General features: G+C 50.1%; 1 protein-coding gene across 4 annotated transcripts in view; it reads right to left on the reverse strand.

Annotated features, from left to right (window-relative positions):
- Positions 1-16,204, reverse strand: part of NCOA1 (nuclear receptor coactivator 1) — a 266,235-nt gene extending 250,031 nt beyond the window's left edge. For all 4 annotated transcript variants that reach the window (XM_064146630.1, XM_064146626.1, XM_064146632.1 and 1 more), the window contains exon 1: positions 16,092-16,204. The gene's annotated coding sequence lies outside the window, so the exon portion shown is untranslated. The remainder of the gene's footprint in view (positions 1-16,091) is intronic.
- Between the last annotated feature and the right edge of the window lie 2,627 nt (positions 16,205-18,831).

Genomic DNA, 18,831 nt, shown 5'->3' on the forward strand with positions numbered 1-18,831 from the left:
TTGGTTTTAAAAGACCTCCTTAAAAAAAAAAAAAAGCAGCCTTCAGAAGTCATTTAATACTGTTTTCAAGATGTCCACAGTATCTCTGTAATCATACATTATGTGGCAAGAGCAGGGATTCAGGAATCCGGCTCTCCTCGCACGTAGCACCACGCACGCACACCTAGGAGCGAGTCAACAACTGCAGGGCCAAGCTGGGCTGTTCTGACTTCAGCAGCTACAGATGAAGGTTTATTTCAGAGGCCAGCAGCAGCAACAACATGTCCCTGCACTCTCAGCAGTGTATGTACTACATCACCTGATACAAACATCACAGTATCACAGTATCATCAGGGTTGTAAGAGACCTCACAGATCATCAAGTCCAACCCTTTACCACAGAGCTCAAGGCCAGACCATGGCACCAAGTGCCACGTCCAATCCTGCCTTGAACTGCTCCAGGGATGGCGACTCCACCACCTCCCCGGGCAGCCCATTCCAGTGTCCAATGACTCTCTCAGGGAAGAACTTTCTCCTCACCTCCAGCCTAAATCTCCCCTGGCACAACCTGAGACTGTGTCCTCTCGTTCTGGTGCTGGCCACCTGAGAGAAGAGAGCAACCTCCTCCTGGCCACAACCACCCCTCAGGTAGTTGTAGACAGCAATGAGGTCACCCCTGAGCCTCCTCTTCTCCAGGCTAAACAATCCCAGCTCCCTCAGCCTCTCCTCGTAGGGCTGTGCTCAAGGCCTCTCCCCAGCCTCATCGCCCTTCTCTGGACACGCTCAAGCATCTCAATGTCCCTCCTAAACTGGGGGGCCCAGAACTGAACACAGTACTCAAGGTGTGGTCTAACCAGTGCAGAGTACAGGGGCAGAATGACCTCCCTGCTCCTGCTGACCACACCATTCCTGATGCAGGCCAGGATGCCACTGGCTCTCTTGGCCACCTGGGCACACTGCTGGCTCATGTTCAGGTGGGTATCAATCAGCACCCCCAGATCCCTCTCTGTTTGGCTGCTCTCCAGCCACTCTGACCCCAGCTTGTATCTCTGCATAGATAAAGTTATAAAGGAACCCCTCTCACAAAACCCAGCTCTGTTTATTTATCCTTATGTTGCTACTTCAATCTTTAAGGCAGGTTCTACATCAGGTCACAATGAAGTTGCAAGCAGTAGTTGCCAGGTTGTTCCAAAAGGCTTTCCCAAACATCAAGTTAAATGAGAAACAAGAAGTTTCATTTCTTAGAGAAGCCTGTACAACAGACACAATAACAGCTGTAGAAACTCCTAAACCTTCCAAACCAGATCTTTCCTTCCTGCCCTTCTCCTTCCCCCCAAGTAGGACTTAGAGAATCATAGAATCAGGCAGGGTTGGAAGGGACCACAAGGAGCAGCCAGTCCCAACCCCCCTGCCATGCCCAGGGACACCCTACCCTACAGCAGGCTGCACACAGCCTCACACAGCCTGGCCTCAAACACCTCCAGCCATGGGGCCTCAACCACCTCCCTGGGCAACCCAGTCCAGCCTCTCACCACTCTCCTGCTCAACAACTTCCTCCTCACCTCCACTCTCAAGCTCCCCACCTCCACCTTTGCTCCATTCCCTCTAGTCCTATCACTCCCTGACAGCCTCAAAAGCACTTCCCCAGCTTTATTGTAAGCCCCTTTCAGATCCTGGAAGGCCACAAGAAGGCCACATTAAGATGCCAGGAGCCTCCTCAGGCTCACATGGAACCTTCTGGATTTCAGTTTGTGCCCATTGACCCTCATGCTGTCATCGGGCACAACTGACAAGACTCTGGCCCTACCCTTTTGATCCCTGCCAAAGCTTTAGATATTGATAAGCTTTAATGAGCACACCCTCACAGTCTGCTCTTCTCCAGCCTAAACAGCCCCAGGGCTCTCAGCCTTTCCTTGCCAGAGATACTCTAGTTCCCTCAGCACCTTTCTAGCCTTTCAGGGGACTCTCTCCAGTACTTCCTTGTCTTTCTTGAACTGAGGAGCCCAGAACTGGACCCAAGTCTCTACATGTGAGAGGGAAAAAGGAACTTCCCTCAACCTGCTGGCCACACTCTTCTCAATGCACCCCAGCAGACCACTGGCTTTCTTGGCTCCAAGGGCACACTGCTGACTCACGGTGGACTTGCTGTCCACCAGGACTTCTCCAGAGAGAAGTGGTCCTTCTCCACAGAGTTCTCACCCAGAAGCTGTAAATACCATTTTTATGGCTTTTAGCAGGTGCAGACCACTCTGAGGTGCCATCACAAGAAGCCACCTAGACCAAGGGTCCCACCATAGCTTCCTCAAATTCAGCATCAGGAATTGCTGCTCTCACATCACAAAATCTCCTGCTTTGAGGTAATCTGCATACCAGGTGGGTAAACACATAATAGTTTGGGAACATCTGCTGTAAAAAAATGGAAACCTTCAGATACCAGTCAGCAAAGCTACTTGTCAGTAACACAGAAGACTGTTTGATGACAAACTCATAGAATCAAGCAGGGTGGAAGAGACCTCCAAGATCATCCAGTCCAACCTAGCACCCAGCCCTGGCCAAGCAACCAGACCATAGCACTAAGTGCCTCAGCCAGGCTTGGCTTCAACACCTCCAGGGACGGCAACTCCACCACCTCCCTGGGCAGCCCATTCCAATGCCAATCACTCTCTCTGACAACAACTTCCTCCTAACATCCAGCCCAGACCTTCCCCTGACACAACTTGACACTCTGTCCCCTTCTTCTCTTGCTGCTTGCCTGGCAGAAGAGCCCAACCCCACCTGGCTACAACCTCCCTTCAGGTAGCTGCAGACAGCAATGAGCTCTGCCCTGAGCCTCCTCTTCTCCAGGCTAATTTCATGGAAAATTGCACCCAATTTAATAAACCCATGTACACAACCAGTGCACCAGGTACCTCAGGACAACCAGTAAAGTACCTTTTATCTGTCCCTAACTAACACCCTTTAACTCAGACACATAAGCCAGTGTGCTAGTTTGAAGCTAGATACAATGTTTTGGTGAGAAGAATCAGATGATAGGCTGTGAAAAGGAAACAATGGGGATGTCTACTGCACTCATAGGCTTGCTGAGATGGAGAAAAACAAGAACATAAATATAGATGACAGAGTTGCTCTTGGGCTCTGGCTGCCTGCCCTTCTCTCTCTAACTTGCTGCCTAACTAATCCATCTGCTTCTTAACCCCCCTGGCTGGTTCTCCAAATTCACCTTGAATGTAAAGCAAAGTCTGGGATAAGGCAGAGGGGTGGAGAGGAGGTGGAAAGGCGGTTGGGAGCCCCTTCTGGGGACTCTGGTTCCTGGGAGGGCTGCTGTGTTTCTGTATTACTTTTTAACTTGGATATTTCTGTCTATATTTGTATATATTGTAAATACCTGCTTGTATCTTGTGCTAAGCTGTAAATAGAAAGCTTCATTCAATTTCCAGCTCGGTTGAGTCTACTCTGGGTGATTTTCTTAAGTGGGGGGGGGGGAGCAGGTAACACCTGAACCATCACACCCAGTCACTGAGATTCTGATATATTCAGCTGAAAAACAAAATATAAGCCCAAACATGAGAACAGTATTACTTTATCTTGCAGGGGATGAGGGGCATCACAAAAATATACTTATAGTAGCCTATATGTGTCTAATGCTCTGTCAGTATCAAAACCCAACGTCATAAAGCAGCTTAGCATCTCCAAACATTAGAAGAAAATTAAATAGGTTGGGGGAGGGGAAACACATTGAAAACAAACAAAAAAAATCAAGCATTAAAAATTAGGGAGTAACAGATTTACGATCATCTGCGCAAGCTTAATCCGTTCCACTTTGTTAGTCCAGCCTGTACAGCCACTAAGTCAGAACATCTATGGGAAAACATCATGTGGCTACAGAATTCTAATTACACTTGCATCTGCTTTCCCCTGACTTCCGAGTGTGCAGCCTGAGGAATGAAACAGCTTTTGGATTTAATGGAACTCCCCAGGTTTGGGTTCTAGTCTGCGCTGTCAGATTGTACTTTCTGTTTCATAGAATCAGGCAGGGTTGGAAAGGACTACAAGGAGCGGCCAGTTCCAACCCCCCTGCCATGCCCAGGGACACCCTACCCTAGAGCAGGCTGCACACAGCCTCAGCCAGCCTGGCCTCAAACACCTCCACCAATGGGGCCTCAACCACCTCCCTGGGCAACCCAGTCCAGCCTCTCACCACTCTCCTGCTCAACAACTTCCTCCTCACCTCCACTCTCAATCTCCCCACCTCCAGCTTTGCTCCATTCCCCCCAGTCCTGGCACTACCTGATAGTGTAAAAAGTCCCTCTTCAGCTTTTTTGTAGCCCCCTTCAGATCCTGGAAGGCCACAAGAAGGTCACCTGGGAGCCTCCTCTTCTGCAGCCTGCACAGTCCCAACTCTTTCAGTCTGTGCTCACAGCAGAGCTGCTGCAGCCCTCTGAGCATCCTCCTGGCCCTTCAGTTTTTCCTTCTCTACATACTGTATCAAAACCGATTCATAGAATCAACCAGGTTGGAAGAGACCTCCAAGCTCAGCCACTCCAACCTAGCACCCAGCCCTATCCAGTCAAACAGACCATGGCACTAAGTGCCTCAGCCAGGCTTGGCTTCAACACCTCCAGGGACTCCACCACCTCCCTGGGCAGCCCATTTCAAAGCCAATCACTCTCTCTGACAACAACTTCCTCCTAACATCCAGCCTAGACCTATCCTGGCACAACATGAGACTGCGTCCCCTTGTTCTATTGCTGTTTGCCTGGCAGAAGAGTCCAACCCCACCTGTCTACAGCCTCCCTTCAGGTAGTTGTAGACAGAAATGAGGTCAGCCCTGAGCCTCCTCTTCTGCAGGCTGCACACCCCCAGCTCCCTCAGCCTCTCCTCACAGGGCTGTGCTCCAGGCCCCTCACCAGCTTCGTTGCCCTTCTCTGGACACCTTCCAGCACCTCAACATCTCTCCTGAATTGAGAGGCCCAGAATCCACAGCAGTAGTGGGAAACTGTATGAAATGACCACAGTGTGTCAGAGATTTCATTAATGGGTTTTAGGTGGTATATTTCAAACACAAACTAGATTAAAGGGCATTTACCAGAGGTACTCTCCATACAGTGAGCTTTGTATATACAATATCACTTCCCTTTCCGACCACAACAACAAAAGCGTCGAATCTGGCCAATGGTATTTTTAAATCCATTAAAAGCTTTTCTTCTTTTATTTTGAGCCTTCAAAGGGATTATCACCCTTACATCTTCAAAAACATCAAACTTCAGGCCAACTCAGTCAAGTCTGGGTAAACTGTTTTGAAAGGTTAAGGACGTAACTATTCATCTCGCTGTCAGGGGTGCTGGGATCAGACCACGTCCACTCTGCCTTTGGTGGCTATCCCACGTGGAATACACAATCTAATTACACTAAAATGCAATTCCAGACATCCAAAGGAAAATTCACACAGGTGTTGTGTTAGTTTGAAGCTAGGTAGAATGTTTTGGTGAGAAGAACTAGATTACAGGCTGAGAGAAGAAAACAACGGGGATGTCTACTGCACTCATAGGCTTGCTGAGATGGATAAGAACAAGAATGTAAATATAGATAACACAGTAGCTCTCTGTTTGGGCTTTGGGCTGCATCTCTCTCTAACCTAACCTGCCATCTCTGTGACTAATCCACCTGCTTCCTAACCCCCCTGGCCAACCCTCCATACTACCTTAAACATCAGGCAAGATCCTGGGTAAGGTTGAGGGGGAAGGGGAAGGTGGAAGGGTGGTTGGGAGTCCCTCCTGGGGACTCGGGTTTCTGGGAGGGCTGTTGTGTTTCTGCATTATCTTTTAACTTGTCTATTTCTGTCTATGGCTGTATATATTGTAACTATCTGCTTGTACCTTGTGCTAAGCTGTAAACATAAAGCTTCATTCAATTTCCAGAGATGCTGAGTCTAGTCTGGGTGATTTCACAAAGTGTAGGGGGGGGTAACACCCAAACCATCACAGAAAGTTTTTTTTCCCATATATTTGAAAGCATCTTCTATTGACATAGATTTGCAGGGACAATAGGATGCAGCTGAAAGAGTAGCAAGAAAGGCTGCAAACACTAGAAACACAAAGCATAGCCCCAAATCCTGAATTTTCCTAAACTTCATCTGAAAGAAAGCAAGATGCAGAGCTGTTTTCAGTCTGTATTGCCACCCTGTGAGGCAAAGAAAAAGTTGCTTCACCTGATCCTTCACCAGCAGCTCTCCCTTAGTCTGTAAATCAAGATTCACAAAACAGCATTGGGAGACACCAACATGGGTGGCTTACACATCACTTCCAAGAAATGCTAACTCCTCATACAACAGAATCACACAATTCCAGCACATCATGCTGAGGGTTGGAAGGCATCTCTGGAGATCATCTAGTCCAACCCCTCGGCTAAAGCAGGGTCACCCACAGCAGGTTGTCCAGGATCACAATGTCCAGGTGGGTTTGGAATCCCTCCAGAACAGATTCCACAATCTCTCTGAGCAGCCTGGTCCAAGGCTCTGGCACTCTCACAGGAAAGAAGCTTTTCCTTATGGTTAGCTGGAACTACCTTGTGTTCTAGTCTGCCTGTTTTCTCTTGTCACGAGGCACCCCTGATAAGTGTGGCCCCATATCCTCAACCTCTGCCCTTTAGATATTGGTAAGCACTGAGGAGATCATAGAATCAACCAGGTAGGAAGAGACCTCCAAGATCATCCAGTCCAATCTATCACCCAGCCCTGGCCAATCAACCAGACCATGGCACTAAGTGCCTCAGCCAGGCTTGGCTTCAACACCTCCAGGCACAGAGACTCCACCACCTCCCTGGGCAGCCCATTCCAATGCCAACCACTCTCTCTACCAACAACTTCCTAACAACATCCAGCCTAGACCTCCCCTGACACAACCTGAGACTGTGTCCCCTTGTTCTGTTGCTGCTTGCCTGGCAGAAGAGCCCAACCCCATCTGGCTACAGCCTCCCTTCGTGTAGTTGTAGGCAGCAATGAGCTCTGCCCTGAGCCTCCTCTTCTGCAGGCTGCACACCCCCAGCTCCCTCAGCCTCTCCTTACAGGGCTGTGCTCCAGGCCCCTCACCAGCTTTGTCACCCTTCTTCAGACTAAAGAGCTCTAAGTCTCAAAGCCATTCCTTGTCACAGAGATGTTTTGGTCAATCCAGCATCTTCCTAGCCTCTGCAGGACTCTCCAGTAGTGCCTTGGCTCTCTTTAACTGGGGGGCCCAGAACTAGACAGAGTGCTCCGGATGTTGTCTCCCTAGGGCAGAGCAGAGGGGGAGGAGGACCACACTCAACCCAATGGCCACACTCTTCTTAATGCACCCGAGACTCCTGGCCTTCTTGCCCACAAGGGTGCATTGCTAACTCATGAGGAGCTTGTCCACCAAGACTCCCAGGCTCTTCTTCATAGAGCTGCTTTCCACCACACCAAGCCCTAACAAGCACTGGTGCAAGAGCACGCTAGGCTTCACTCTAATTCCTGTGCTCAGTAGGACTTCCTGCTCAAGACTGCAGTAAGCTGAGATAGAAGCATGCTGTAAAAGCTGAAGTTTCATATCCTTCATGACAGTGTGCATGCAATGTTTCATTATTAAACTTGAACTTACAAGTCACACAAGAAGGCAGTTTCTACTATAAATGTTCCTACTCTAAATGTGTCCAGTGAGCATTCCTTGAACCCTAACACAGCATCTTCCACCATTAAACAGCACTGGTCTGGTATCTGCCTTTCAGCTGACACTCATTCCAACTGGAGCACAGCACAAAGTCTGGTGAACTCATCCTGCCAAGCTTCCCTTTTAAAACTCTGCTTGGAAATCTCTGCTTGTAAAGGAAGAGGTAGCTCAACCACCAAGCTCTGTGCAGAATTAGTGGGAAGCCCCAGAACTGATCTTGTCAGCAATCACCTTTAAGAAAGGCATGAAAGGCAGAGGGATCAAGCTTACACACCCAGTACAACAGGTTTAACTCTAGCTAGTTGTTTATTTCCACACACAGCTTTTTCCAGCATGGTTTAAAGTAACTTGTAGCAAGCACACATCAAAATCCTTTTCAGATTAGTCAGATTCTGCCCAAAAAGAACAACTTCAAAAACAGAAGCTGAGCAGCACTTCCACTATAGCTCATTTCTTTACTTAATTGAGACCTCTGAAGTATATCAATATAAAACTGGATGCAAAGGCTCTGATTCAGAGAAAAATACAGGCTCTGTGAGAGAGAAGAAAGGGAGGGTATTCATTAGAAATCATCACATAATTACAGAGAATCCCAGCAGAGTAGGGTTTGGAATGGATCTCTGGAGATCATCAAGTTCTACACCTCTGATAAAGAAAGATTACCCAGAGCAAGTTGCCCAGGATCATGTCCATGACAGTTCAGAATCTCTGCAAAGAAGGAGACTCCAAGATGTCTCTGGGCAGCCTGGTACTGGATCTAGGCACCCTCACAGGAAAGAAGTTTTTGTGCTCATTGCCTCGTGTCCCAGGTGAAGTTCAGCAGTCCAAGCTGCAGGATTTCATGTACAGTTTAACACACAGGGTCTGACTTTGTGGTCTGAAACACTCAGGGCTTTTCTCTCCTATTCCTTACTATATCAGTTACACCAGAAAAGGAAAAAATAAAAGAGAAAAGGAGATCTCATTTTCATTGTTAAATTGTCAGTGAGATTTAACTGAAAGATTACAATACCTACTTTTAGCTATTATTATTGAAATTGAAAACACTACTCTGAAACCTTCTGGACAAGAGATCATTGCACCATGGGCTGGAATCTCTCTCTTCCCTTCCCAAATCCATATTTTCAAAGACAGGATGTGCTGCATGCAGCACAAATCATATTAGGTGTACAACTTTAACAAGACATCTCACCATTTAGATATGGGTGAAAGCATTTGATATTATGCAATCCCAGGGTAGTGTTGTGATATAAATTTAGAATCATAGAATCAACCAGGTTGGAAGAGACCTCCAAGCTCAGCCACTCCAACCTAGCACCCAGCCCTATCCACTCAACCAGACCACGGCACTAAGTGCCTCAGCCAGGCTTTGCTTCAACACCTCCAGGGACGGAGACTCCACCACCTCCCTGGGCAGCCCATTCCAATGCCAATCTCTCTCTCTGCCAACAACTTCCCCCTAACATCCAGCGTAGACCTCCCCCAGCACAACTTGAGACTGTGTCCCTTTGTTCCTATGCTGGCTACAGCCTCCCTTCAGGTAGTTGTAGACAGTAATGAGGTCACCCCTGAGCGTCCTCTTCTCCAGGCTGCACACTCCCAGCTCCTTCAGCCTCCCCCCCATTCACTACCAAGATCTGAATTCCACATATGTGGGAAAGTTACTGATTTGTTTGGGTTTTGAGTAGTTCCTCATTCATAATTTCATCACAAGAATACAAGAAAAAAGCCTACTTCTTCTCTTGCCAAGTATATTGCCTTAGTTTTGAAGTTTTCAGACTCTGGAAACCTCAAAAAAAAAAAAAAGAGACCTTTGGGATTTCAGATGTCACACTATAAAAATAAATAAATAAATAAATAAATAAATAAATAAATAAATAAAAGGGGGAGGAGGAATTAAGTCAAAGAAATACTGTTTTGAGCTTGTTTCATAGCATGCTTTGTGGTGTATAATTACAAACATAAATAGCTCAAAATAGATATTTTAATAATCTGTGTTCTAAAATAGCCAGTTGTAGGGTTGGCCTTGACCAGGACATTGCTGACACTTATTGCAAACATGAACTAAAGCTTCAGGATCTGTTTTGGCAAGAAGGTTGGACTAGATGATCTCTAGAGGTCCCTTTCACCCCCTAGCAGTCTGTGATTCTGTGATCTTTTTGCTCTGCAGAAAAACACAAACACACCAAAGAGCCCCTCCAGTGATCACCTTGAAGAAGATCCTTAGAGCAAAATATGGATAGCACAGAGTGCACAAGCCAAAGCAAGGCAGTAAAGTGTTGATTGACATCTTCATAGAATCATAGAATTAACCAAGTTGGAAGAGACCTCCAAGATCATCCAGGCCAACCTAGCACCCAGCCCCATCCAGTCAACCAGACCATGTCACTAAGTGCCTTATCCAGTCTTTTCTTGAACACCTCCAGGGACAGTGCCTCCACCACCTCCCTGGGCAGCCCATTCCAATGCCAATCACTCTCTCTGTGAAGAACTTCCTCCTAACATTCAGCCTATACCTACCCCAGCACAACTTCAGACTGTGTCCCCTTGTTCTATTGCTGGCTTCCTGGGAGAAGAGGCCAACCCCACCTGGCTACAGTGTCCCTTCAGGTAGTTATAGACAGCAATGAGGTCCCCCTGAGCCTCCTCTTCTCCAGGCTAAACAACCCCAGCTCCCTCAGCCTCTCCTCATAGGGTTTGTGTTCCAGGCCCCTCACCAGCTTTGTTGACCTTCTCTGGACACTTTCCAGCACCTCAACATTTCTCTTGAATTGAGGGGCCCAGAACTGGACACAGTACTCAAGGTGTGGCCTGACCAGTGCTGAGTACAGGGGAAGAATAACCTTCACTGCAGTTTTCCTTTCTTAGATCACCTTCCTTTAACTCACCAGCTTCCCTGAATCAAGGCATATCTCTGGGTGGACACACACTGAACATGACTGCCAGGATAGCTTGTCCCAGCTTTACAAACATAATAAACCAGTAAGCAGGTTTAAACAGATTGAAGAATATCTATGTGCAGCTTTAACAAATCTACCTAGTTTAAAGCCACACAACCTTGTCCCTTGGACCTGAGCACTTGGGTGAAGATTCTCACCGCAAGCTCCACGCACAAAACCCATCCTCACTTTCCCCCCCTCCCCCAACAGAGCATCAGAAGGAAACATCCTGCTGCTCCTAGTGCCGAGATGCGCTGGAGCTGCTTCCCAGTCAATTGGGTCAACAGCATGAGAACCTACCTATCTTTTCAAGGGTAACAGTAGGAAGAGTATTGCAGGATTATCAGTGCAGAAGCTATTTAGCCAGTGTTCTCCCTGTGGAGTGTACTGGCACTAGCCCAAAGCCTAGTTTCTAACCTACATTCCTAGCCAGGTAAATTAGATCAGGCTTCAAGAACCTCCAAACCAGTTCAGCAGTTTGGGTTTGTTTTTTTTTTCCTCCTTTGTAAATGACAGGAGCACAGGTAAAGTGCATGGTGCTGACACATCCTTTAGACCCAGACCAGGCCTCCAAGTGCTTTTCAATTTGTCCCACAGCAAAGCCACAGCCTTTCAAATGGTCAACTTTACATGGCGCTGCTGCCAAGGTGGTAAAAACCTGTTCTGCATCACCCTGACTCACATGTGCAAGGCTCCAGTATGCAAAGAGCTGAAGCCATTTACAAGCAAGTCATAATTTTCCATACTGCAGCTAAAGGCAAACATCCTACTCCAGATCCTGCTGCGTCAAGGGAAGAGGTAAAGCTCTGGGCTGTCCACAAACCCTGCAAGTCTTCCCTGGCCCACCACAGCTCCAACAAACTGGACCAGGCAGGCAGAGGGGGCTCAGGCAGGCATTGGCAGCATAACAGCAGGCAGCCACCCTCAACAGACCATAAAGCACTGGGTCACTGCAGTGTGATTCAGAATCCTCCAAACCCCCTCAACAGGCTGGCTGGCAATATGCTGCGACTACCAACTCTCCTGCTGCTCACCATCGTGCAGCTGCTTCCCCACAGCAACTCCATTATTTTACCTCGAAGTTTAGGTTGGAAGTTTTTGGAAGTTCACTTCCATATTTTCTTTGCATTAGGAGGAAACTTTTCCCCATTGCAGTAGTGAGGCACTGGAAGAGGTTGCTCAGAGAAGTTCTGAAGGCTGCAACTCTGGAAATGTTCCAAACCAGGTTGGATGGGGCCTTGAGCAATTTGGTGCAGCAGGAGGTGTCCCTGCCTATGGCAGGGAGGTTGAAACTAGGTGGTCTTTGGTTGGAAGGTTTCTTCCAACCAAATTGCATCATTCCTACCCCACTGCAAACCCAGCCCATGTCTGGGGTTCCTGGATACAGCAGCAACACAAGTAACATGGAATCACCAAGTGTACTAGTTTGAGCCTAGCTGGGATATTTTAGTGAGAGGAATTAGATGCTAGGCTGTGAAAAGGAAACAATGGTGATGTCTGCTGCACTCATAGGCTTGCTGAGATGTATAAAAACCAAGAACACAAATATAGGTAACACAGTTTACTCTCTGACTTTGGGCTGCACGTCTCTCTAACCTGCCGTCTGTCTGATTAATCCTTCTGCTTCCTAATCCCCCTGGCCGAGCCTCCAAACCCACTTTGAACACAAGGCAAAGTCTGGGGTAAGGTAGAGGGGTGGGAAGAAGGTGGAAGGGTGGTTGAGGGCCCCTCCTGGGAACTCTGGTTTCTGGGAGGGCTGTTGTGTTTCTGTATTACTTTTTAGCTTGTCTATTTCTGTCTATAGCTGTAGATATTGTAAATACCTGCTTGTGTATGGTGCTATGCTGTAAATATAAAGCTTCATTCAATTTCCAGCTCAGCTGAGTCTAGTCTGGGTGATTTTCTTAAGTGGGGGGAGGGGGGACAGGTAACACCCAAACCATCACACCAAGGAAAATTGTTTATTAGTCTCTGCCAGCAATTAAAGCTGATCTGTAGAAGCAGTAGCCACATGCTACAGGGTACTCCATACCATGCTGGCCTTTCAGAAACACCTGGTTAAAGTATTTACCTGTTAGTTCAAGCCCTGCCTGCTTAAACCCCTGTTTTTAAAGGCAGAATCTAACTTTTAAAACTATTTCTTTTTTATCCCTCCTCTTTGATCAAGGAGATAAGAACCACGCTTCAAAGAAACAGAGTCAACTGAGCAAAACAAGAATAACTCGTCACATAAATAGTTTCCTTATACAGAATATACTGGTTTTCAACTGGCAAACTATTTATGCAGGAGACAGGGTATTTTTAGCAGTAGCACTCACACCTTCATTTCTGACAATCCCTGTAAAGTCTCATGCAAACTATCCCCTTCACATTAGCCAGCAAAGAGCTGATCTCCGGCAGATCTGCTCCTTGAAAATGTGCTTATATCATAGAATGGTTTGGGCTGGAAGATTCCACCCATCCTGCCATGAGTAGGGACACCTCCTACTACTCCAGGTTGCTCAAGGCTCCATCCTTACTGGCTCTGAACACTTTCAGGGTTGCAGCCTGCACAACTTCTCTGGGTAACCTGTTTCAGTGTCTCACTACCTTCATGGGGAAGAATTTCTCCTTAACATCTAATCTAAATCTAGCTGCTTCTAGTTTGAGCCCTTGTCCTGTCACCACATGTCTTTGCAAAAAGTCACTCTCCAGCTTTCCCATAGGTCCCTTTCAAATACTGGGAGGCTGCTGTAAGGTCTCACTGCAACCATCTCTCCTCCAGGCTGAACAACCCAAACTCTCTCAGTCTGTCTTTACAGGAGAGGTGCTCCAGCCCTCTCATCATCTTTGTAGACCTCCTCTGGACTCACTTTGACAATTCCATGACCTTCTCATGTTCAGGGCTCTACTGGACGCTACTCCAGGTGGAGTCTCACAAGAGCAGAGTAGAGTAGAGGAGGAGACTCCCTTCTCTCAACCTGCTGGCCACATTACTTTTGATGCAGAGCAGGATACAATTAAGACTGTATTTAACCAAGCCTAATAACCCTAAAGGCTTTGAATATTTCTCACAGCCCACCCAACGGCCATGCCAAGAGACCCAAGACAAAGTCAAGAGAGGGCACATGTTCCCAAACGAGGACTTTTACAACGTGAGAATGACAGTAAATCTCCAGTGCCTATGACTAATTGCATGGATTAGTCATGCAGTTGTAAGCCTGTGTCGGGAGCGTTATCAGCGGGAAAGGCTGGGGGAAAACACGCACGCTCAAAACCAAACTCAGCTCATGCTGAAGGAGGAGGAGGAGGAGGAGGAGGAAAGGGTCTACCTTCTGAAGAGCCCAAACCCTAGCGCCTCGCACAAAGCCAGTTTGTTTTAGAAGCGAGGATTTGGGCTGCCATATTGTTTGGCAACACACTCCAAACAACAGATACCCATCTTGAGCAAATAAGTTGAGATTTAACATTTCATCATGCCCATCGGCTTGGAGCCAGGTGCAGCACTGCCAAAGTTACTACTGTTTATTATCTACCATCAAGAGCTGTTTGTCCCTTGAAGTGGCAACTTGAACTTTAATCATTTTCACGAAACAGCTCTAGAAAGCTGTGGATACTGAGGCTACTTACCAAGCTCCTCTGACTTCACATTGTTTTACTATGTTTCTCTGCAACAGGCTACATATGCACCGCATACTATGGATACTTCCACACCTAACAGATACTTGTTACTTTCTCTTCCAAAAGAAAGATGATGGCCACAGCATAGAGCTCAGAACACACACACACCCCACACACACCTCCTTTACAGAAGATCACCACCTCTCACAACTTCGTGTCCCTCTGCAACAGGACAGCACGTTTCCAGAGCAGTAAACACATTTATCATCGTATCAATTAACTATCTCACTACTAGAACTCACCAGGTTTACTACTCCCTATGTAGATATATATCCACACGCAAATGTTACACACTCAGCCACACATAGGTGTATCTTCCTAGCCCACACAAACAGAGTGGTTGGGTTTTTTCCCAGCAACACGAAGACTACAAGCCATGAGACAGAGAGAACACCACCAAAGCACCACCCACACAAGTCTAAATCTCCACTTTTAATATACCTCTCTCCTTTTTTTTGGCTACGCTGTATTTGGGGTGTGAAAATTGATATCTACTGCACGCTGATGAAGCAGAACCAAGCAGCAGCCCCAAACGGTGCTCCACACCTTTCCACCTTTGCAACGTGGTCTTTTAGGTGCAAAAAAACCCCCAGAACCCCCAGGAGTTTGCTACCCAACTTGCACGATTCAGTTCTCAGCCACCAAAAGGTCAAAACACACCTAGGAAACTGGAGGGCTTGAAAGTATCTAGCAACCTACATCGGAAGGAAACAGCTTTTCCGCAACAGATTTTTCTACCACTAAATGTCAGCTTTCAGCCGTCGCAGCCCTCCCGCTGCACAAGCCAGGGCTACCACTTGCAAATGCACCGTCAGGTATTCGGGACTGTTTGCAATCTGCTGCTGGTCCGCGTCTCTAAGAGAGAAAAGAAGCAAATTTGGGGCAAGCACTCTGCCAGGAGCAAAAAGATGGACACCAGCTTCGCTGCCAGCCCCTACAAAGGCTCCCTCCAAGCCTGGAAGATTGGACACCCCTCTCAAAGTGCCTGTTTCCCCACACACCCCCACTTCAGTGGCCCCAAAAGCCGATTGGTACCTCACGGCCACCTTCAGCTCTCCCTGACCTACCAACTGCTTGCCTCAGCGCTGAACTTACTTGCCTCTGCTGACAGCCAGAATCTCCCCGCTGGGTTTGGGAGGCTGGTTTTGGGGCGACACAGACACATACACATGGGGGGGGGACACACACGATGCAACACGCAGACAAAGAGCTGTCACCTAAAACGCCGCTAAAAAGGAGCGTCTTCCCGACGGGGGTGGGGAGGTGGTCCGCGGGTGTCCCCTCAGCCATCTCCCAGCCGGGAAGGGGCTGGAGGTGGGGACTGGGTTGTGAAGAGGAAAACTGTTGGGTTTGGGTTGGGTTTTTTTTTTCACTTTTAAAATCAACTTTAAATTAATAAAGGGAGAGTATTTAGGAAGGGGAGAGATAGGATTTAACCGCCCAAGGCGGGAGAGGCTTCGCCGCGCTGGGTCGTCGTCGTCGTCCCCCCCCCCGGGGCGGCCCTCCTCAGCCCCCCGCGGGGGGAAGGAAGGAGGGAGGGCAGGCGAGGGGAGGCGAGGCCGCGGCGCCCCTCCGCGCTCCGCCCGCCGCCATGGCAGCCCGGGGCGGGGGGCCGGGCCGTCCCCCGTGCCCGTCCGTGTCCCCCCCCCCCTCACACCGCCGCCGTGACAGCTGCGCCTCCCCGCAGGCCGGGGTCTGCGGCGGGCGGCGGGAGCAGACACACCCCCGCCCCGCACGGCGGGGCACCCCGGCCGGCCTTCCCCCCACGTCGCCTGCCCGCCCTCCCTCCCTCCCTCCCGCCGCCAGCTGCGGCGCGGCCGGGCGCCACTCACCTGCCGCTGCTGCCTGGGTGACAGCCGCCTCCCCCCGCCGGGGCTGAGGCCGCGGAGCTCAACGGGCAACGCGACAGCGACTCCCCCGGCCAGGCGGCGGGGGCGGCCCCGGGGTGGGGGGCTGCTGCCGGCTTGCAGCAGCCCCCGCCGCAATCGCGGTTGACCGGAGCGGTGCTGGCTGGCGCTGCTTGGGGCCCCGGTTCCCGTTACGGGGCTCCCGGGCAGCCGGGGCCCCTTGCCTGGGCGGCGCGGCGCGGCTGCGGGGCTCCGGCTTGCTCGCCGCTCTCCCTCCCGGCGGGACGGGACGGGGCGGAGCTGAGCACGGAGGACGAGGGGGCGGTGTCGGAGGAGGCCGCCGCGGCCCGGCCCGGATCCCTCCTCCTCCCTCAGTTGTTGCTGACCGCCATCTTCTTCGCCCCCCCTACCCTCCACCGGCCTCTCACCGCTCCGCGGCCCGGCCCGGGCGGAGGCGTTGGCGAGACCGCGGCCCCTCCGCCGCCGCCGCCACCACCAGCCCCGGGAAGGGGCAGGGGCAGGGGCAGGCGGGCGCCATCTTGGTGGCACAGAGCGGGGGCCCGGGGCCTGCCCGCCGCGGCCTGCGAACGCTCCGGCGCCGGGGAAGGAGCTCAGCCTCCGCGGTCCCAGACCTCTCTGGTGTCATCAGCCGCGTCCCCACCGTGGGCTCAGCCGTGGGCCTACCCTTCCCACCCTTCCGACCTCCCCAGCTTGAAGCACAGTACAGCGCCTGCCGCCTGCCTCACCCCGGCTGGGCTCCCCCAGCCTGCGCTGTCCCCGGGCTAAAGAGCCCCGCACTGGGCACATACCCCAGGGGGAAGAGGTCTGCACCGGGGCGTCCTCGTCCCGCTCACCTCGCGGGAGCAGCTGTCACTGAGGCATTCTGTGCTGGAAGTTACCTGTCTGGTTTTGTTTCCCAATCGCCTTCCTCAGCAAGGCTTCGAGACTTAAAAGGCCTTCATTTTGCCTTAGCGTTGTTCTCCATCTAGTCATCAAAAAGGGCTGAAACCAGCCTCGGATCGGCCAGGAACGCCAAAACGAAGCTCAGGAAGGAGTACAGAGTGATAGATGGCCCCAGGCAGACCTCGACCCACCCTTTGGTCTCCTCGCTGTCATTTTTGGCTGTTTGAACATAAAGCTGCTGCACACAGAGCAACCACGATTGCTCCGACAGCTATTTCCCTGCGTTCAGGCTGTATCTGGTTACGTTATTTATCCCCTCCGTGGAACTGTGAACTCCCCAAACACCTCATGTGTCGTGAGGCAAAGCAGCTCAATGGGTTGAACACTTAACCAGAGCTTCAGGTGGCTCATTTTCCTCCACGGGAGCTTTTCTATTCCTCAGGAGGCTTGAGAAAGCCTGTGCTAGAGGGAAACGAGTCCAGGGGGATGGTGTTCAGTAGCTCCAAGTGCAGGGTGCTGCACTTTGGCCACAACAACCCCATGCAGAGATACAGGCTGGGGTCGGAGTGGCTGGAGAGCAGCCAGACAGAGAGGGATCTGGGGGTGCTGATTGATACCCACCTGAACATGAGCCAGCAGTGTGCCCAGGTGGCCAAGAGAGCCAGTGGCATCCTGGCCTGCATCAGGAATGGTGTGGTCAGCAGGAGCAGGGAGGTCATTCTGCCCCTGTACTCTGCACTGGTTAGACCACACCTTGAGTACTGTGTTCAGTTCTGGGCCCCCCAGTTTAGGAGGGACATTGAGATGCTTGAGCGTGTCCAGAGAAGGGCGACGAGGCTGGGGAGAGGCCTTGAGCACAGCCCTACGAGGAGAGGCTGAGGGAGCTGGGATTGGTTAGCCTGGAGAAGAGGAGGCTCAGGGGTGAACTTATTGCTGTCTACAACTACCTGAGGGGTGGTTGTGGCCAGGAGGAGGTTGCTCTCTTCTCTCAGGTGGCCAGCACCAGAACGAGAGGACACAGCCTCAGGCTGTGCCAGGGGAGATTTAGGCTGGAGGTGAGGAGAAAGTTCTTCCCTGAGAGAGTCATTGGACACTGGAATGGGCTGCCCGGGGAGGTGATGGAGTCGCCGTCCCTGGAGCTGTTCAAGGCAGGACTGGACGTGGCACTTGGTGCCATGGTCTGGCCTTGAGCTCTGTGGTGAAGGGTTGGACTTGGTGATCTGTGAGGTCTCTTCCAATCCTAATAATACTGTGATACTGTGAAACAAATTTACCTTAGAAGGACCAAACACAAAACAAATCTACTCAGGTCACCCACGTTTGTGTTCTGATCTGGATTTTTGTCTTCCTTGTAAGCCTGCACCTTTCTTGGAGGTCCACACAGTTACATCTGAGGTTCTCTGCTTCCAAGAAGAAAGTCCATGCAGGTTGCATTTCCTAACTGCCTTCTTATCTCTGGGGCACCCATGAAGGGAATGAGCAGAATAAACTTGAGTTGAGCCTGATAAAGGGCCAGGGGATATCGACTGCAGGATTTTTAGTGGTCATTTTGGGATCAGTAAGACTTCTCCTGGGCTGTTTTATATTTGCTGCTACTCAGTTAACTGTAGGTGCGTTTGGTATATAAAATGAAGCATCTTTTTCCTCTCTTCAACCAAGTAAATTGTACATTTTGATGTAGAAGAAGCTCAGGACTGTGCATGGGAATGAAAGCATCGAAATAATAAGCAGGGAAGCGGCAGAGAAACAAGACAGAGGAGAGCAGCAGCCTGAGATTTGTGTGCTCACGACAAATCCTCTGCTGCAAAACTCACGGCGTCCA

Source organism: Pogoniulus pusillus, chromosome 7 (genome assembly GCF_015220805.1).
Source record: "Pogoniulus pusillus isolate bPogPus1 chromosome 7, bPogPus1.pri, whole genome shotgun sequence".
Classification (NCBI taxonomy): Eukaryota; Metazoa; Chordata; class Aves; order Piciformes; family Lybiidae; genus Pogoniulus; species Pogoniulus pusillus.